A 23,013-nucleotide genomic window follows, 5' to 3' on the forward strand; every position below is an offset into this window, starting at 1 on the left:
AATGTAATGCAAGTGTCACACAGTGATGGGGTTTAAATCAGCTTGGTTCCAGACAGGCTAACTATTGCGGCATACGTATGTTACCCACAGTTGAGGATTTAGCAAATTGGGGGCCCAATGACTACAAAATATTACCACAAAGTGGAGCAACAAATATTAATTAAGGGATAGTGTATAGGCAACAGGTTGTTATTGCAGAAATAAGGGGCTTATTTAGTGATAACAACCTGCTGCCTGTACATTATTCTGCTTATAACACAGCTATTTACTTCATAACTAAGGTAAGGAGCAATAAATATTGATTGGCTCATTTTTAGCAAATGCAGACCTTACGTGAGGAAAACCCGTTTACTTTAGGCTTTAAGATAAGATGTTCAAACGCCACGAACACACAATTTGTTTTAATCATTTGGAAATATAGTGCCGGATATGTTATTACAGTTTTTCTCAGTCGCTTTGGTACAATTCTCAGATCAGAATTGAAATTCTCAAAACTGCTTGTTCAATTCTCACATCATTGTGTCACTTGTGCACATCAAAAAAGCAGTTTCTCATTTCTTTGAACAAGTTGCAAATGCTTTGGTACATCCATGCAAATGATTATGTACAATTCTCTGCTTTTTCCTACATTATCAGTTGCTTATGTCATGTTGATCAAAATGTATTATAATGGGTCTCTGTTGAATAGTCTCACTCCACACAACATTTAGGCATTAGTTCATAGTATAAGTCTTTACATGCAAAATGGTTGAACATGATGTCAAAATACAGGATATGGTCAAACATATTTCTATACATTTCCATTAGACATTTTTTCTAAATCTGTCTTGAATTGGTAAATTGCTCCCAGGTGAATCTTGACTTTCTCTAACAGACAGAAACATCCCCAACAAGCAAAAACCGAGACATTGAAATGACTGCTAACTATAGACCCAATATAGTCCGGCTATGAGTAATCCGCTTCTACCCTAAACAACCTTGAATTTGGTTACATGCCATTTTTGCCAAAATAACTTGAAGATGTATTATATTCCAACATGTAAGCAAAGTGTGTTCAAGGTGTTTGCTTTCATTTCTTTTACATGTTCTAAAAGTATATGCATCATCTATTCTTGGGCTATGGTTAGACATCTATCATGTTCACATTTCTACTTTTTTTCCTCTTTATGCTATACAGTGCTTGCAGTGCTGTCTTTATCTTTCTTTATGGCAATGACATGGTCTTTCAATGAATTACAGTACAAACAGTAAAAGCGTAAATGTAAATTTTGTCAAGTCTCTTGCAATCAAACTCACACATAACTTATACTAAGGTGTAACTTACAATTTACAATACTTGTCATCAAATCTTTAGCCATAGTTTACATCAGAACATTCCTCCTGAGTAAACTGTTATATTGACAACATGACTAAACAATTTGACTGTCTTATCCGTACACAATGACACAATGACTTGTTATTCTGATGGCACTGACATGTTCATTGACACAGATATTTAATTTTGAGAGATGAACTAAGTATTTTGAGTAAAAGAGTGGCTTTTGCAGGTTATCCATGATGTTTTGCTATTTGTACAAATTGTTTTGAGAAATGCACTTACTGTTTTGCAAATTGTGAGTATGATTCGAGAAATGTACCAAAGCGACTGAGAAAAACTGTAATAGACTTATATTTGAAGAGTTTGGTTCCAAAATGCATTAAATCCATTTTGACTAATTTCAGTAAAAACTTTCACAAAGCATATTTAGGTTGTAAAAACATAAAAAATTCAAATCCATAATTTGATTTTCAAAGATTTATTATAAAAACTGTTTTTTTTTTCAAAATGCTACAAATTTTTTGAAACAATATATAAATGTGCATTCATCTTTGTCAATATATTCATTTAATTGACTAGTGGTATACACTGATTAAAAAAAACATTAATGGCATTAATCAAAACACATATTTTGTCATATTAAGAACACTGTCATTGCTGCTGTCATCCTTGGGACACCGTGGCAGAACTTTTTTGACAGTGATCATCTGTAAAATGTTTTTGTCCTGCTTGATTTTTGTTGACTTCAAGTAAAATAATGGAAAGTTTTTCATAAGATGCCCTGAGGTCAATGTGTTAACATGACAGAAGCTTGATGCTGTCGGAGAACAAGCAACAGCTTACATTTTTCCGTCTCCCGAGTGCCTCTCGCGTAAATTATTCGATTTTGATGGCTTACATTTCTTCCCCGCAACAGAAAACCACCACAGGTTTGTCAATGACATCAAAGTATTATTTTGTTTATGTTTGTTTGTTGATCACGAAGTACACAGTAGATGAGAAAAACTATGATACCATGTGTATTCAACACACCGCCATTGTTGTTTACAATGTGTTGAATGGTGCGATGTGATTTGTTGAGCGGTTTTATTGCATTCTGCAGAAAAGAAGAAGTGGCGTTTATTGCGTTTTGAGAAAAAAGGAAGAAAAGATGATGGAATAACACGGCGGATATTGGATTTTGCGTAAAATTAAGAATTTACTTTTTAATACTGACCTGATACAATACTGATTTTGGCTGTAACTCATTTAAAAAAATGGCGTTTATCGCGTTTAGGAACCAAACTCTTAATTTAATTTTGGATAATATTAAACTGTACATTATCGAGGGTTATCGTTTGTTATTCGTTTTGAGCGGTAGTTATCTAAAAAGAACAAACCTTGAAAGGTTGTGACTGGCCAATCAGAATCTAGCATTTTAGAGAGCCGTGTAATAACAACAGATAAAATTGTAGTCAATGTTGTCTTCTACCTTTTTTCTGATAGGGAGCTTTATTCGCAAATATTGTACAAAACACCATTACTTTTGGACACTACTGTACACTCTTAAAAATAAAGGTGCTTCATTTTTGGCTTAATGGTTCCATAAAGAACCGTCAGTTCTACTAAGAATCTTTGACTGTATGGTTCTTTAAGGAACCAAAAGTGCTTCTTCTGTGAAGAGCATTTAATGCACCTTTATTTCTATGCTTGTGTTTCATTTAGCCCAACACAGTAAAAAGTATGCCATAACATATTTTGTTACTTTAACTTAACAAATTAAGGTAAATTTCAATGTGTTGAATGTGTTGAAATTTCACAATTTTTATTTCGAAACTCAAAAAAGTTGTTGGAATTGACTTGCATAATTAGGTGTTTTACAGTGGTTGCATTTGTCCATATATTTTCCATTATATTTACCCATGATTCGAAACACCCCAGACTTTTTCATTTTATATTCTATATCTCAAAAGTTTGCGATCCATCAACTATTATAGACCGATATTTCTACATAACCAAAACAAAGCCCAACCATTTAGCCTCGGGCTTAAATACCAGAGCAACTCCTCAATAATCACTGCGTTCGTACTCCTAATTTCTATTTCGGGGGGATGGAATTCACTTTCACCTACACAATACCCTTCTCTGCTTGTCTGATAGGTGATCCTCATAGAGGAAGCCTGACTCGCACCCTAACGCTCCGAAATCCAACCCCTGAACCGAAGTGAATGAAGCCAATGCATCTCCTCCGCTGACCCCTCCGAGTGACAGAGGTGACCCAGGAGCTGCCCTGGTCACACACCTGGCCTGTAGGTCCAGATGGCACTGATTGGAGCGATAAGATAGATAAGAGATGCATTCTTACTGTAGCGGCATGTGTGAGGTTGTGTGGAATATCACATTACCCTCTGTCGCATGCTGATGATGACTTATCTATATAGTGGGAGTGAGATTGCTGGAGTAAACAGGAGTTTGTGTGGGAAAAGTCTTATAATTTCAATCTTTGATATGACATTACTCAGTCAATATTAAAGATATCAAGGTTATATTTTCACAGATTTTTTTTACATTGTAAAGGATGATTTTAGATGAAAGTGATCTACTTTTATTCAAAGTGACTCAAGATAAGCGACAATATATACATTTATCAGTCCCAGTATCCCTCTGTGGGTTTGAACGCATGCTCTTTGCATTGCTAATGCATTTAAGCTACAGAAACACATCGTACAGTGTGAAAACAAGCATTTTCTTACACCCTACTATGATATCACAGCTGTCCACCAGTGGCCACACCTACAGGTCGAAACATCGAAGTGAATGTTTTCATGGTTGGCCTGTTGAGCTAATCGCAACCTTAAACAAGCAACTTCTGATGTAATCAGGGCCATCACTACAGTACAATTCACTAAAACTCCTTTCCTCTAGGTCGTATGAGCATAGATATATCATCACTCGCATCATTTTAAATGTTATATACAGATGTGAGAATAAATACCAGACAATTTCAACAAGATGCTGTGATATTAATTATACGAAACAAACAAATAAAGCAAGTCTAAGTGGAAAAGCCAGCTGCTCATTCAAGTTGCTCATTCGTATGAAATCACTCAATGTGAAAAAGCAAGCATGAAGCCCCACCCCTAAACTCAACGTTACTGGGCGAACACAGAATGTACGAATGATATCGTATGAATTTATACAAATGACCCACTGCATAAAATACGATATTAATTATATAAAAGAAACGAAGAACCTTACATTATCATGTTGTAGTCTATAGGTGGTAAGGCCAACGTGATCTCATGGGAATTTGTAGCAATTTACAAAGTGGATCTTTCGTATGAAATCATATAAATGAACGTATACGATTGTTGGAAAACGCAAGAATGAAGCCCTGCCCCAAACTCAACATCACTGGGCGAACACAGATCGTACCAACATATATGAATGAGATGAATTTATACAAATTAGCCACAGCGTAAAAAAATATTTTAACTATTTGAAAAAAAAACGAACATCTTAACATTGTCATTTTGTCATCTAAAGTGTAAAGCCCAGCTTGATCTCATTGAAATTCAAAGGTATTTACAAAGAGGCTAAGTTGTATGAAATCATACAACGTGAAGGTACGTTTGTTACAAAATGCAAGAATGAATCCCTGCCCCTAAACTCAACGTCACTGGGTGAACACAGATCGTACCAAAATGTACGGATGAGATCATATGAATTTATACAAATTAGCCACAGCGTAAAAAAAAAATTTATTATGAAACAAACAAACATCTTAACATTATCATGTTGTAGTCTAGGTGGAAATGCCAACACGATCTCATGGGAATTCTTAGCAATTTAAAAAGTGGATCATTCATATAAAATCATATATGTGAACATATACGATTGTTGGAAAAAGCAAAGGATGAAGCCCCACCCCTAAAGTCAACATCGCTGAGCAAACCAACATGATCTCACGAAGTTCTGTGGGATAGTCACGGAATTTTTTGCTAATTTTTCCGTGGCATTCTCACGGATCTCCGCATATTTCCGTGGCCCTGCCATGGACTTTCTTTTCCGTGGCATTCTCACGGATTGGTTACTCAACTGCTTTTTCCTATTTTCAAACCATTGTCGCTTCGGTTTAGGGTTAGATTTGGTGTTTGCGTTAGTATGTCACTTTAGGTATTGGTTTATAAAAAAAATGTTCTGATTTATTCTTTTATATTTTCTAAACTTTAATCAATTGATGCCTGGTGTTGGGGTTAGGGTAGGGATGTCATTTTATGTAAATCTAACCCTAAACCGAAGCGACAATGGTAAGAAAATAGGACAAAACAGTTGAGTAACCAATATGTGAGAATGCCACGGAAAAATGAGCAAAAAATTCCGCGACTATGCCATGGAAATTTGTGAGATCAGGTTATACAAAAATGTACGAATGAGATCGTATGAATTTATACAAATCAGCCACTGCGTAAAATACAATATTAATTATATGAAACAAACAAACAACTAAACATTATCATGTTGTAGTCTAAAGTGGAAGGCCAGCCAGATCTCATGGGAATTTGTAGCAATTAAGAAAGGGTCTCATTCATTTGAAATCATCCATGTGCACGTACGATTGTTGGAAAAAAGCAAGAATGATGCCCTAACCCTAAACTCAACATCACTGGGGAAACCCAGATCGTACCAAAATGTACAATATTAATTATATCAAACAAACAAACAACTTAACATTATCATGTTGTAGTCTAGTTGGAAAGGCCAACCGTTCGTATGAAATCCCATATGTGAACGTATAAGATTTTTGGAAAAAGCAAGCATGAAGCCCTGCCCCTAAACTCAACGTCACTGGGCGCACACAGATCGTACCAAAACGTATGAATGAGATCGTATGAATTTATACAAATCAGCCACTGCGTAAAATACGATATTAATTATATAAAAGAAACAAACACTTTAACATTGTTATGTTGTAGTCTAATGTGGAAAGGCCAACGCGATCTCATGGGAATTCGTAGCAATTTACAAAGTAGATCATTCTTATGAAATGATATATGTGAACGTACAGTCTTGTTCAAAATAATAGCAGTACAATGTGACTAACCAGAATAATCAAGGTTTTTAGTATATTTTTTATTGCTACATGGCAAACAAGTTACCAGTAGGTTCAGTAGATTCTCAGAAAACAAACGAGACCCATCATTCATGATATGCACGCTCTTAAGGCTGTGCAATTGGGCAATTAGTTGAAAGGGGTGTGTTCAAAAAAATTGCAGTGTCTACCTTTGACTGTACAAACTCAAAACTATTTTGTACAAACATTTTTTTTCTGGGATTTAGCAATCCTGTGAATCACTAAACTAATATTTAGTTGTATGACCACAGTTTTTTAAAACTGCTTGACATCTGTGTGGCATGGAGTCAACCAACTTGTGGCACCTCTCAGCTGTTATTCCACTCCATGATTCTTTAACAACCAGTGTTGGGAACGTTACTTAAAAAAAGTAATTAGTTATAGTTACTCACTACTTGTTCCAAAAAGTAACTGAGTTAGTAACTGAATTACTCTATAATAAAAGTAACTCGTTACCAGGGAAAGTAACTATTTGCGTTACGGTTAAAAAAAAGTTGCTATATGTCAAAGAATTTGTATTTTTTTTAGCAGTTTTCACATGTCAGTTGAAATGAGTAGAACAGACAGGTGATCATACTTAACTTTCCATATTTATTGCACGTCAACAGACAGCAAGAGTTTTATCCTACACTTCAAGTATTATCTTTGTAAGAAAAGTAAACAGTTACACCATATAAAGTGCATTTAACTTCAGCAAACTAAATGAAATAAAACTCTCTCAACCTGAGACAACTGGTCAAGTAAACAACCTGTACTTCCAAGTGTTTTGTTCACAAAAAGTTAACTTTTAAACAACAAAAAGTGTGTTTGCTCTGTAGTCGTATTCTTAATTAAATAAATCAAACTCCCAATGTCAGACAACTGGTCTGGTAGACATTCTGTACTTCAGGTATTTTCTTCAAAAGTAAACAGTTAAATAATATAAAGTGTGTTTGCAATAACTGTAGCAAATTAAATAAATCAAACTGAGATAAATAGTCTGGAAAACATAGGCTGCTGTATTTCGTTTTCTTCATTAAAAAAGTAAACAGTTTAACAATATAAAATCATACCATGTGAAGGTACGATTGTTGGATAAAAGCAAGCATGAAGCCTCACCCCTAAAGTCAACATCACTGAGCAAACACAGATCATACCAAAATGTACGAATGAGATCATATGAATTATACAAATTAGCCCCAACGTAAAATCTATATTAATTATATGAAACAAACAAACATCTTACAATATGTTGTAGGTGGAAAGGCCAACCAAATCTCATGGGAATTTTTAGCAATTAAAAAAGTGGATCAATCATAAAAAATCATATATGTGAACGTATACGATTGTTGGAAAAAGCAAGCATGAAGCCCCGCCCCTAAACTCAATGTTACTGGGCGAACACAGATCGTACCAAAATGTACGAATGAGATCATATGAATTTATACAAATTAGCCACAGCATAAAAAATATATTAATTATGAAACAAACGATCATCTTAACATTATCATGTTGTAGTCTAGGTGGAAAGGCCTACCGGATCTCATGGACATTTGTAGCAATTTACAAAGTGGATCAACGTATACGATTGTTGGAAAAAGCAAGCATGAAGCCCCGCCCCTAAACTCAACATTACTGAGGGAACCCAAATCATACCAAAATGTACGAATGAGATCGTATGAATTCATACAAATTAGCCACCGCTTAAAATACACCATAAAATACAAAAAGACTCAGTGACAACGATTTCTAAAAAATGGAAAATGAATCGAGGAGGTGGCTTTTATACGATTTCATCAGTTATATGGTTATATTTTAAAGATTGGTTCGCACATAACTTTAAAGTGAGTGCCGAAAGGATTTTAAAGGAGGTCAAATAAAACAATAAAATCAAGAACTACTATTGAAAAAATAACCCACAACAATAGTGAAGCCAGTCTGCAGACTCATTTGGTAAATTATCAAACCATCCTGAGGCGAGAAACGTCCCAAGATAAGATTTCCTTTTAGAAGAAAAACCCACATCTCACTTGCATTCACTAAGTGAAATCTGTCTTCAAAAGGCAAGAGGCCATCGGAGACAAATTGCCTTCATTTTTACTAAAGGAAAGCATTACAAAAGGATCCAAATGAAAACAAAATTACTTCAGGCAGGTATCCGGCTAAAATGACAACACATAAAAGCTCGGCGGAGGAGAAGAAAGAAAACAGTTTCAGTTCTTGTAAGAAATCCTCAATTGGATCTCCGAGGGTCCTCTTCTGTCTTATTACGCTCCCCCTTAGCTTTTATTCATCTATGTATCTGTATTTTAAATGACTCAATTACACAGAACCCCGTGGTGAAAATTACATATGTTTTCCCCCGTGTTTCCTTTTTTGGGAATGGTGCACAGGAGACCTCAGTGTACCCATACTCCTCCCCCACCCACTCCATCTCTCCGGGTCTGCTTTTTCCTCTCTATTCTCTGCTCCATCTGTTGCAAAAACTGCACAAAGATCATAAAGTCCACAGTGAGAGAGACCAAAAGAAAAAAAATATTCAGTTTTTTTATAATCGTCATAATTAAAATAAACGCTCATCAAACCGCTTATGAACTTTCTGCACTGTGTTGCGCCGGTCACATATTGCTTTATTTGTTTCGCTACTCGGCAATTAAATCCAAGTGGATACTCCATTTATTCTTGAATGCTTTGCATCTCTTATTTTGAACACTCAACTAATTCTTTTCAGACTATTAACATCCTTAGTTTTCCCATCTGTTTCTATTAATGGAGGTCTTTTCATCCTTGAACTTAAGCGTTCACAATATGTTCCACAACAGTCAGTCCATTTTCGAAAGAAATGGCGTTTTAGTGGAGTCATTATGCATCTTTGCCTCGAGAGTTTGTTTGCCGTAATTGGCTTACCATTGTCTCTTTGAAATCTCTGATATTTACACATATGCCCGGCACCCGAGAATGTGCATACTTGACGTGCTCGGCCTCGGCAAACCGTTTGACTTTAGCAGATCGACGGTCTTGAGTCCCATCTGGAAATGCATGAATCCTTAAAAGCCTGTAGCCATTAAGGACACGCTTGCATTTCTTATTGGCCGTGATTGTTTCAGGCCACAGCGAGGAAGACGATGAGAACAGAGGTTAGGGAAAAGCGCAGATACGATGCTGATGTCATATGTGACCTGCGTGGCATTCTCAGGCGCTCTTATGCTTGTGTTTTGTGTGGAGAGCTCTCCAGTGGCCATGTTTTTCCACTTGCCGAGGCCTCTTTACACACAACGGCACAATTAGGAGAGGGTCAGGGGTCACGGATTGAGTCTTGCATAGAAATATGTCATTGCATGCTTAGATAAACAATTGTGCAAACAATGGCGAGCATTAGTAAATCCTTAATATGCAAATAACAAACAGAGTATTTAATAACTGCATGAAGTTTAACACAATATCACGAGAATTCATAAATATTTTACAAGAAGGCGAAATCGCATGAATTTCTACGTCTCATTTCTACTTTGCTTCATTAATGTTGGGTGTAGCAGTGAGGCTTAAATAATCTTAAATTTATGTTTAGTCATGTAAAATTGCAGCGCTTGTAAAACAGTGCATTTTACCGTGAGAAAAACCTTAAAAACAATGTCAATGGTTTGCTGTTTCTTAAAAACGTAAAATGTCAAGATGATGTCATTGTAATAATAACCTTTTATCCTTTATTTATATAATTTTAAATGACTCTGCATTATTTTAATAATGCACTATTTTTGTTTGTTTAAACTTAGAAACAAACAAACAAACCCTACACTGTAAAAAGTAAAAAATTGGATCAACTTTTAAAAAAATGGTAACATCTAAATTATTATTATTTTTTTTACTTATATGCTTAAAGGGGACATATCATGAAAATCTGACTTTTCACGTGCTATAATTGGGTCCCCAGTGCTTCTATCAACCTAGAAAATGTGAAAAAGATCAACCCAGTAACTTAGGTTTGGGACACCATTCTCTGCAAGCATGTGAAAAAATGGTCCCGTATACACTGCATAATTCGGTTGTCTCTTCATCTTTTAATGCTTAATCCTGTTCTGTACACACACAGTTCAGTAATTTACGAGAATGACAACCGCATTCTACAACCGAATTAACTCCCGCAAAATGCAAGTAGTGACAACCGCATTTACAGAAACTCTGCTTAGTGTGTACCTAACCAAACTGAACAACTAGTTGTTAATAAAGTGTTTAAACGTGCATCATGGACATTTCATGATTTTCGTTACGGTATCTCTTCTGAACAAATAAATTCCTACAGTAGAAGGGGAAAATGTCTTCTGTATGCGCGGTGCAGAAAATGACAGAGGCACGAGCGTTTGCTGCCCAGTGTTGCCAGATCCTGCAGAGAACAAGAAAAGCGAACAAGAAAAATCCAATAATAAACCGAAATAAATCTAAATGCTTTACCCCAAAGATCAAAATATTAGGACGGACACCTTCACACTTTAATAACACCAAAAACTTGATCGCTTCATGAGCCAAAAGCCATAACGGTATGTGAGTACAAAAAGACGAGGACCTGGCAACACTGCAAGACGGCACGCTGTGGAGCGGACTCACAAATGCGTACAAGACACAATGCCAAGACGGAGGTTTATTGCAAAACATAACGCTGTTAAAATATTTTCATCAAAGCTGTGAGTGATGCACGGGTCGGCGTTTTTTCCAACCCGCGGGTCCCGCTTTTATGAAATATTTGGCCCGCCCAACCCGCCTCGCAACACTGTATCTATTTTTACAACCCGCCCCGTCCTGCCCCACCCCCGTGACCATTAAAATAAACATACTAGGCATTTGTAATGTAAATAAAAACAGGCTTTATTTCAGCCTAAAAGTGCTTGGAAACAGCCATTAGATTACGTCGCCCTGTAAACTGGCAACAACATACGCGAATGAACCATAGAAACCAGCATGGGCATATTAATATAGAGTAAGGATAATGATAAAAAAATTTTACATTTACAAAGCAGCATTTGTATTGTCTATTCACAAATTCCCTACCTTAATTTCTCCGGCAGATCGTCTTTCATCTTTTATTTCTCCGTTTGTTTTGTAGTTGTGGCAGGTAGCGGGAGCTACTTGGCGCTTCTGTGACGTGAGGCCAAAGGTTTGGGGATATCAAGTTACGTTGCGCAAGTTACGTTGCCACGTAGGCCTATACGTAATTTAACTTTTTCAAAGAACGTAATAAAATATACAAATATATATTCCCAAATATTTAATATATATGCTACAGGGAATTAGACGCAATATACCTATTTTTTTTAATGACCCGCCCCGCATTAAAGTTACAATTTCTTTACCCACCCCAACACAACCCGCGGGTTACCCGCAGGGCCCACGGGTTACGAGACGACCCGCACATCACTAATAAGCGCAGGAAACGGCAGTACATTGCTATGGTTATCTATGTGTCAATAATCACATTTTCGGGAGTGAGTCGGGATTCACTCCCCCATTTCAATGCGGTTGTCACTCCCGAAGGTTTGCAGTGTGTACAAGGCCAACAGTTCATTGAAATTTGGCTCCCCTTGTGATGTCAGAAGAGGATTTTCTTATAATAATGCCGCCCCTTAATCTGCACTATCCAACCACGGCATTGCCATTTAGTGCAGAGATCAGCTCATTTGCATTTTAAAGGACACACCCAAAAAAACATCACATTTTTGCTCACACCTACAAAGTGGCAATTTTAACATAATATAATACATTATCTATATGGTATTTTGAGCTTAAACTTCACATACATTCTCTGGGGACACCAAAGATTTATTTTACATCTTAAAAAAATCTTGTGAAATGTCCCCTTTAAATGAAAAAATAATTTACGTTGAAAAAAAAATCTAATTTTTATTTGAAATAATTGTTAAAAGTTGTTCCAACTTTTCACATTTTACAGAGTAAATCTTTGTTTATTTACTTGATTTAATAATAATTTTCAAGTATACTGCACATAAGTATTGATATAAACATATTCACATATGATCACACAAGTGCACATAAGTACTGTTTTGCAAACGTTTTACCCTCAGCCGGAAAAACAACATCAAAAACAGATCAAACATCCTCACAATTGTGCTTGCAAACATACGAGTGCACTCTGGGGAATCTGCAGTAAAGCCCCCAAAAGTCAGATGAATGTATTGATCGGGATAAGCTGCTGTTGCATTATTGCTACCCCGCGGTGTTACTGAGACCAAAGCGATTGAACAGGCAAGCAGCTGGTGAGAGGTTAGCCACCCTTCACGCACTCATCTCTATTCACCATCTAGTCAATACTTGACACTGACTTACACTCCGGTGTTTATAAGGGGTCTCTGCGACCGTGTCGATGCTGAGATTAAGTCCCGGCAGGGGGGCAAGTGTGGACTAAAGCTTTAACGTCTCCTATAAGATTGATAAGTAGATCATTACTATGGAATCAGAGAGATTTAGGTCGCCGGTGCAGTTTTGAATGTAAAGAGTGAGATGAATCCAAATTTGGGTGACAATGACAACAGAATTGCAGTTTGTACTCACGGCACTTATAGGATTTCACGACACAATCATTTGAGTTAAAAGCAAAACTATCGATACATTGTAAAAACTTATTTTTTAGTTTAATCAAAACTTAGATTTACAAGCAACAACTTATAAAATGAAGTTGACTTATTTCAACTATATTTTATAAGTTGTCTTGTTCATCAAGATAAATAACAATAAGTTAAAATGACTCGTAAATCCGAGTTAAAGAGTAACTAAACCCTAAACCAACTTTTTTTAGTTAATGAACTGTAAGAATGGGGCTTTATTAGTGCTGTTCATTGATTTTAGTAAGTTTTTTGACATTTGGATGTAAAGTGTTTCAATACTACAATATATGGTGTAAAAACGTCTGAGTGCTGCCCTCTTCAGGTTGAACGGTGGCTACTGCAGTTGAATTTTCCTATTGGATGGTGGGTCCAAAAAATGACTCGTGACGTAAGCAGGTTCAAGATCACCACGCCCTTGTTATGATCTCACCACACACTTAGTTCGTCCCCTCTATCTCCTTGGGATCTGCCCACTTTTCTTGCATTTTTCAAATATTGCCAGTGGGTGGAGTCAGGCTCTAACCAGGGGTTTAGTTACGCTTTAAATAAAAACATTTAAGGCAGCAAAGAAGTTTTTGCAGTGTATCTATCGATAAAGGTATAAGTCATTCTAAGTAATCGAATATCGGTATCGGCACAAACATTTTGTATCGCTGCACATACAAACACATTGAATATACACATATTTTATTTTAATGTGTCTTTTTGGTTGTGTTGTGTATGCAACCTTTAAAGAACTAAGCACGCAGTTCACAGTACTGATTGACTTCCATAGTATTTTTTTTCTACTATGGAAGTCAATTGGTACCATCAACTTTGTGAATACCATCATTTCAAGAAGGCTTGAGAAAAAATTGCACACAACGTTTATAAAGACATGGCTCATGACAATGACTACAAATATTATCACAAAATAGGATCTACAAATATGAATAACAAATAAAAGTTTAGTTAATGGCTGTTTAAAGGGATAGTTCACCCAAAAATTGAAAATTCTGTCATCATTTACTCACCCTCATATTATTACAAACCTCTATACATTTCTTTTTTCTGATCAACACAAAGGAAGATATTTTTTAAAAATATTTTTGTAACCAAACCATTCGTGGACCCCATTCACTTCCATAGTAAAAAAAAAAAGAATACAATGAAGGTTCCACGGACGGTTTGTTGAGTAAATGATGACAGAATTTTCATTTTTGGGTGAACTATCCCTTTAACCTGTGAGCTTTTTGTTTTATCTATGAATTTTTGGTATGTAAGAATAAATCCAGATTCTTCTTGCCAAATTACTTTGTTCTATATATACCTTAAAAGTTAAGTGTTTTGTCCATTTTGTACCATACACCTCATATTTTAATGGTTTAATCTAACCTGAGGCATTAAAGACAAATATTGTACACCCCCCCAACACACTACAGTACACACTTTTGGCAACACCGTACAAATTTAAGTGCAGCAAGGACTTTTTAAATTGCAATACTATAAATTATATAACAAATATAATTTACATGAACCACTTTATACATTTCTCTCATTTCTGGTAATTTGGAAGTTATGAATATTTCAGGAACTCTTGGAGCGCCATTAAACAGACAGTGTTTGCATTCATCACATCATATCTGATAATGCACAGTAATGCACTTCCTTTCGTAAAAATGCAAAGCTAAACATGGCCTGTAAAATAACCCCCAGTTTATCCATTTTAACCATTCTGCATGCTAAAGTTTCCTGGCAAATGGAGGTGAAAATTGATTGTTTTTCTTTGTTGAGCCAAACTGTATATGTAGAAAATAAATAATTGAAGTGTTTAATTACTGCATCCCTAAACAAAACAGAGACACAAAAAAGAAAAAAGTTTTTAAAGAAGCTGCAGAAACACATGTCTTCCAGAAAAAAATGGTACTTTACAAAAAGGTTGTATTTGTTAACATTAATAAATGCATTAGCTAACATGTTAGTTAATGCCAATACATTTTGTTCATGTTAGTTCAGTGTGCATTAACTAATGTTAACAGATACAACTTTTTATAATTCTACAAATAAATGCTAAAATTACCAAATGTTGCACAAGCATTTCTCAAAATATCTTCCTTCTTGTTTATCAAAACAACAAAATTTATACAGGTTTGTAACAACATGAGATTGAGTAAATTATGATTGAATTTTCATTTTTGGGTGAACTATTCCTTTAAAATGCATCAAATCTGGCCTTTAAATGCTAATGTGAAAAGACAGAGCTGCTCAAATGAAGTAAACTTAAATAAATAAAATTGCACTTAAAATATTTACTGTAACAAACATATTTATTTAAAAAAAAAAAAATACTAAAAGCTATTCAAGCTACATGAGGACAGGTGAGTCTGAAAACTTAATTTGGTGACCGTATCATTAAATATATCATTATTGCAGTTGTAGCATTTCACTGTTTTGTGAAACCCAGGTTTGGTTCCACAAGAGCAGAGAGTGTGACTAATGTCTAACTTGAAATCACAATCCTCCCGTGCTTTACCAGGAAGACCGACACAGATCCAGTTCTTAGGTTACACCAGACAAACACTTTACTGCCCTCATTTAGTAATTGAGCGCCTACGTGTATTGTTCTGCAGGCATGCTGGAATCTAGCGGGCAGTGGGCAGACCATCGGACCAGAACCTGGATACCCGAGTGTCGGAGATTGAATGACAGAAGATGGAGGCAAGCGGGAAGCGCGAGAGAAAGGTGATGTAGAGAATGATATCAGTGATTATTGCAATTTATTGTTATATAATGCAAATCCTTCCCAGATGATGAAAAAAATATTTATAAATTATAAATATATGAGACCCGTTCTCATAATCTAATGATGAGATTTCAGAGCATCAAAGTTTGATTCCAATCATTGATTTCCATTTTACTCAGTCAGTATTAAAGATACCAAGGTTATATTTTCACAGTTCTTTACATTAAAGCATATCATGGCATGTGAGTAGCCAAAATGAGATATTCTTTATATTTGAGATGATGTAGGTATATCACCTTAAATGTACTTCCCTCTGAAACAATAGCTAATATCTTAATGAGTGTCTAAGGGCTCCCACAGGAGGCTGAGAGGGCCGTGTACTGTTATTAATGGGATATAATGGACGCAAGTCAAGCATCATTAATTTGACCTCCCACCATTGACAGGTAGCTCTTACGGCCCCTGGCGTTTCACGAACATGAAACCGGAGAGTGAAATTGAACTGAAGTGTCATACATACAGAAACTCCATCATTTTACTAGAATTGGTGTTCACTTTGATATTTAGCTCTCTGTTAGATGATTTATAAGCGTCTTTATTGTTTTAATTCAGCCTATAGCCGCTGCATTGGATGATTAAAGAATTGGGTTCACGATAAGATCATTTTAATAAATTAGCACAGTAATTTAGAGGGTTGTGGCTTAACTGATTTTCATAACAACATAGTACTGATGTAAGTGAGAGAGATTGGTTAAATGGAGGGATACGTTTTAAAAGTGATTGAAGAAGACAGCTAATTATAGCTTCATTAGCCAGATGGGAGACCTCAGGGGATGAAAGGTTTGACTCTACGTTCGACTGTATACTGAGCTGTCTTCAGTAAATATCTGCCAGGTTTAGGACAAACCTGCAATCCTTCTGCAGTTAAGTGCTAAAAGAACAGAAATGGAAAAATAACAGACATGGATTTAACAATAGCTTCGGTTTGTGTTTATTTTGTTTGTTTTTCAGCCTAACAATGAAATATTATTTTTTAAACCTACACTGTAATTGTGATAAGTTGACAAAACTTAGAAAAACTATTTTGTCCCTTTAAGTGTTTTATCTAAATATTTAAATATTATGTAAAGTAATTTCCTTTTATATTGGGTAACACTTCACATTAAGGTTGTGATTTGTTAAAATTAGTTAATGCATTCAGTTAACATTAACTAAAAATTTTAATAATTCTGCAACATTTATTAGTTCATGTTAATTTCAGGATTTACTAATACATTTTTAAAATCAAAATTGTAACAGTTGACATTAGTTAATGCACAAGGAACTAACAATTGTATTGTTATTTTATATAAGATTTTTAAGATTTTTTACCTTGTTGTAAATAGTTACCTTATATAATGCAATCAAAATAAAACTTGTTTTGCATTTCATTATAGTACTTTTGAAAGTATCATTATTTAACACTCAAACATTCTGGGTTGTTTTAATGGTTGGGTAGGCAAATATGGGCAAATCAAATAGTTGTAATTTAAAGGGACACTGCACTTTTTTCTCGAAAATATGCTCATTTTCCAGCTCCCCTAGAGTTAAACATTTGATTTTTACTGTTTTGGAATCCATTCAGCCGATGTCTGGGTCTGACGCTTCCACTTTTAGCATAGCTTAGCACAATCCATTGAATCTGATTAGACCATTAGCATCGCGCTAAAAATAACATAACCAAAGAGTTTTGATATTTTTCCTATGTAAAACTTGACTCTTCTGTAGTTACATCGTGTACTAAGACGTAAAATTAAAAGTTGCGATTTTCTAGGCCAATATGGCTGCACTATACTCTCATTCTGGTGTAATAATCAACTGTTTTTGGTTTTTTTGAGCGCAATGCTAATGGTCTAATCAGATTCAATGGATTATGCTAAGCTATGCTAAAAGTGGTAGCGCCAGACCCGGAGATCGGCTAAATGTATTCCAAAACGCTAAAAATCAAATGTTTAACTCTAGGGGAGCTGGAAAATGAGCATATTTTTTTCTAAAAGTGGAGTGTCTCTTTAACTTATACTGGGTTGTTGTAACCCATTTTTGGTTCAAACATAAAACAAATCTGGGTATATTTAACCCAACAGCTGACCCAATGCTGGGTGTAGTTTTGCACTACAATGTAAAATTTTTTGGGTTAAAACAACCCAACATTTGAGTTAAAAGGAACCCTAAAAGTTGTCCTAAAATGTTTGAGTGTATGCTGGGTTGTTTTAACCAATTGTTGGGTCAAAACATTGTCTGGGTTAATTTAATCCAACAGCTGTGTTTGTCCTATTTTAACCCACTTGTAACTACACTCTAAAAACAATGCTGGGTTATTTTCAACCCAGCATTTGGTCAAAAAGGGACAAAACCCACCCGTTGGGTAAAATTAACCCAGAAAATTTTATATTTAGTAATATAAATAATATTATATATATTTAGTACAAATTTTAAAATATCCGAAAATCTAATGTAATTAAAAACACATTAACCTTATTAATTGTCAAAATATAAAATAAATAGGCATTTACTGTAAAGCTTACACTAATTAATGATATAAGAAGAATAAATAGCGGGTAAAACAAATGTAAGGTGTTTAAAATCCCAGAACACATATTAAAAGCAAAACACTGGATATAAATGTAAGCATGTGAACAAGAGAAAACCATCCATCTGAGCAGAAGAAAATATCAGTCATGCTACAATACAATTCAACAATAGCGCGTGTCACGTGAGAGACCCCTTCCTTAAACACTGTGTGAGAGTGTGTCAAAATCTAGCCCTCTTCCTGCCCCCTCTCTCTGTGTCCTCATGTCCACACAGGTCTCACGACCAGCTGACCAGCACACCTGCTGGCTCCAAACCCATCTGCAACACATTAGCCTTTCCTTCCACTACAACAGAGCCATTGCAGCTTCAAATAGTCCCATCTCTTCCGCTAGAACTGAGAGATTGCCTATCGACCAGACTTGACCCCACATCTTTATACATAAAGATATATGCAACACGATGCTTTCTCCTGCCCACTGTCGCACCTGCTTGCATGCCCTCGATCGAGAGAGAGATAGGGTCTCTCTGGAGTGAATTACTAAAGTGAGATGGTTATTATTTACGGCTGAGAGCAAGATTTCAATAATTGTGCGAGGAAAAAGTAGCAGGTTTCAAAGCACTTAATTTTTATGTGAGGTGGACCTTCAGTCTCAGCTGAAGTGGTAATTGATGATATTTTAAACGTGACCCGGACCCGTGCGAGATGGAAAGATAAAATAACACCCACAGATCACAATATAGCACACAAAAAAGCGCAAATTTCGGCTTTTTATCTTTTTGACCAAACAATTGCACTACATTCACAGTCTTTAACAAAACACAACCGTAACAAAAGGGTGTAAAACACTGCAAAATCAAACTTAGACATATCCATAAATATAACATAGATAATTTTATAAAATTTGTCAAAAAATGTTCTCTAGCTGTCAAAGGGGCAGTACCATTTTTAAAAGGTCCTATTATGTACATTAGGTAAATATATATGTATACGAATACACTTATAAACAGTGTTGGGGAAAGTTAAGTAATGCATTACAATATAAAGTCACTCCCCAAAAAAGTAACTAATTGCGTGACTTAGTTACTTTCATGGAAAGTAATGCATTCGTTACTTTTAAGTTACTTTTGCGTTACTTTTTCTTACTTGGCTGAGGCTTGATCTCTTTCAGACCTTGCAGGTGTTTTTTATGATCGCAAAAATGTCAAGCTCAAGTGCTTATTTCTACATTAATAAGTTCAGTTTAATTCAGTACAATATTTTTTTTTTATTAAATGAATGAAACTGAAAAGTAACTCGCATTAATTTTTTTTAAAGTAACTCAAATATTAATGTGTACATTTATAAATGCGTTACTTCACTCGTTACTAATATTATTACGTAATGCGCGTTTCTTGTAATGCGTTACCCCCAACACTGCTTATAAATATGAATTTTAGGTGCAAAGCTGTACTTTATGTACCTTTTTTTTTGGACAGTGTACCTATGAAAGTTCGTCACAACATTGAGCCCATCATGTGTGTGCTTATAATTTTGAAAATGTGTTTTGCGCATCAAGTGATCCTATGTGCATCACGTGTCTTGTCAAAATAAGTGTCTGCTGCATCGCGTTGCTCGCTCTAGATTACTTGTGGGATTACTTCGTGTCATGCAAATTTTTCAACTTGTGCGAATACGCGTTTGAGGCGAAAAGCGCGCGTTTTTGCGGCAAACGCGCCACACATATTGCATCGCCTCACGCGAGGATGCGTATGATGGCGTCTTTGCAATGACATTGTATGTAATCTGCTCGCGCAAATCGTTAAACTCGCATCTGGTGTGAACCCACAGTAAAGGGTTTATGATTAAAGAGACGCTCGCGTTTGCCAGATACTCACATAATCTCATGCGTAATCACTGTTAAGGGAGTGTCTTGCGTGTATTTTGTGAACGTGAGCGTCTCTTTTATCATAAACGGTTTTGACACGTGTGCAGCAGGCACTTATTTTGACAAAACACCTGATGCACATGGTTCACATGATGCAACAAACACATATTTTGAAAACACGAGCAACACACATGACACTCCAAACACTTATTTTGAATTTGCGGCCCTCGGATGAGCAATCATGAACCGTCACTGAATTAATGTAGCTTGAACTTCAAGTTACGCTTTTTAAAATCACTTGGGCACTATGGTTAAACTAATATTATACTTATCTCTACATTTTAAAAATGCATCAATTATAGGCGACAAATGACATAACCAAACATATGTGATCCTGGCTGAAAGTAATTTTTTGTGATTTGCTGTTTTTGTTTACATAAAATTATCCTACATGTCCTACATAAAGTCATGAAGTGAAAATATAACTTTGATATCTTTAATATTGACTGAGTAAGGTCATGCAAAAGATTGAAATCAAAACTTGATCAATGAGATTTTAGCATGGATTTCACAGACAGGGTCACAAATGTACAAAAATAGCTGTGTGAGAATTTGCCGTTTGTCTCGATCGGGATAGACAGATGGATGAAGCACTCAATGTGGACAAAAGACTCATGTGAGAGGTCATGGGCAGAGGTTCTGAAAGAGGTGGACAAACTGTTGTGTCAAATGAAGTCCTTGTCCATCATGTGACAAACAGAGGCTTCAGCATGACAGAAGCTGCTACACTCACTCAATCCAATCTGAAAAGGTCAATTGCTTCTTCGAGCGTGAAAACGAAAAAAAAAACGGTAACTGCAAGATGTGCAGTACAGTAAAATACAGTATTAATGCTAATATTTGTTACACCATTTTTATAGTATTACCATATTTATATTGAAAACCCACTCTGACTAAATCAATACTGCATGACGGAAACATGTATTGGTTCTCCTGAACGCAACGATGAACCTTCAGGACTCTAGAACATTTGTGACCCTGGACCACAAAATAGGGGAAATTTGGGGGAAATTGAGATGTATACTAAATAAATAAGCTTTTGATTGATGTATGGTTTGTATGGATAGGACAATATTTGGCTGATCTGGCTAGGTGCACAAAAAACCTTTGAAGTTGTTCAAACTTTACACATATTATATGATAAATAAAGTTGGGATATATTTACCATAGAAAATGTACAAAATATCTTCATTGAACATTATCTTTACTTAATAACCTAATGATTCTTGGCATAAAAAAATCAATAATTTTGACCCATCAATGTATTGTTGGCTATTGCTACAAATACACACATGCAATTTGTGACTGGGTTTCTGGTCCAGGGTCACATTTCATTGCTTTTGGGATTCCTTACTGCTTTTTTTAACCATAACCATATATTCCCATCTCTAAAGAAACAATTGTTTGTTATGTATGCGACATTTTGGTACCAAGTTACTTGAAGGGGTGTTCATAATCGTGCCATGAACATGAAAGAGATTTAATGCACGTTTATGACAAACGTCATTAAGTGTCATTCGTTCAGTTGTGTCATTTTTAATGCAAAGATGACATTGTTTGAGATGTCTTTGTTATGACAACTTGACATTAACCAATACATTATAACTTGTCATGACAAATTGACATTACCAAGACAACATAACTGACCACTTTTTAACAGCGATACAAATGGAATTGGTCATTAAAATGTTATTAAGTGTTAATACTCTGTCATATAGTTTTATAACAGTGTCATGAATATTTTTCTTGACCTCAACTACAGTGGTACAAATATAATTTGTCATCAATATGACATTAGGGGCCCTATCTGCACCCAGCGCAATTGACTTTGTCAGTGACGCATGTATCATTCGTATTTTGCACCGGCGCACAGCGGGTTTTTCCCTCCATAGACACACGTCGGCAAACTAGGGAATGAACTTGCGCTCCCTGGGCGGTTCAGCACAAAAAAAGAGGCGTGTTCCGGCGCAAACCATCCATGATGCTATTTTGCAGTTTCAAAAAACAATTGCCCACTGACCAAAAAAAACTAGTCTAAAGTCAGTGGCGCGTTGTGCGTTGTTCATTATGCTATTTTAAGGGCGCATGCTTGACCATAATGTATAGCGTGCACAACGTGCACACACTTTGCTTATCTAATCTACACAGATGCAACAGTTATTTTTGCAAATCATAAATTGTTACAATAAAAAATATTAACACATGAGATAAGGGGAATCATAGTGGTGAGCATTGTGGTAATAGTTTTTATTTATTTTGTGTGGCTGCGTTAAAAAATTATCATGCAAATAACGATTAAAATATTTTCATAAGTTTGTTGTGTGGCTGTATTACGTTTATTTTATGTAAATAATAATTCAAATGTTTTCATAAGAAACCTTAATGTATGTGAACTTGATTTGTAAGTGTACTCTGGGGTTGGACTGCTTGCGTTTCTTGGCTTTCAGCGGTGAGGGTGGACGCAGCGATGTCCTCTGCTGGCATCAGGTCATGTGTAGAGGCAGATCCACCTCCCGTTACACGGCGTGCCCGATTTATGCTGGCAAGCTTGGGATTCCCCCGTCTCCTGACATCATTGTAGCGCTTGCGGCACAACGTCCTGGGGATGCCAGTTGATGAGACAATTGTGGCTATTTCCTCTTATGCGTGTTTAACCTACGCTGATTTGGGCGGGTTTCTTCTATCCCCATACAAAACAACTTCTCTGTCTTTGACTGCTCTTACAAGAACGTCGGTCTCCTCGGCTGTGAACCGCTCCTGGCGTGTGCCTG

The 23,013-nt window shown here is 35.9% G+C and overlaps 1 long non-coding RNA gene across 1 annotated transcript in view; it reads left to right on the top strand.

The window, feature by feature from the left end:
• LOC135774296 (uncharacterized) overlaps positions 1 to 23,013 on the top strand; it is a 46,558-nt gene that overhangs the window by 15,379 nt on the left and 8,166 nt on the right. The window contains exon 2 of the long non-coding RNA XR_010543670.2: positions 15,634 to 15,745. This is a non-coding gene — a long non-coding RNA (uncharacterized lncRNA). The remainder of the gene's footprint in view (positions 1 to 15,633; positions 15,746 to 23,013) is intronic.

This window comes from Paramisgurnus dabryanus, chromosome 5 (assembly GCF_030506205.2).
Source record: "Paramisgurnus dabryanus chromosome 5, PD_genome_1.1, whole genome shotgun sequence".
NCBI classification, from domain to species: domain Eukaryota; kingdom Metazoa; phylum Chordata; class Actinopteri; order Cypriniformes; family Cobitidae; genus Paramisgurnus; species Paramisgurnus dabryanus.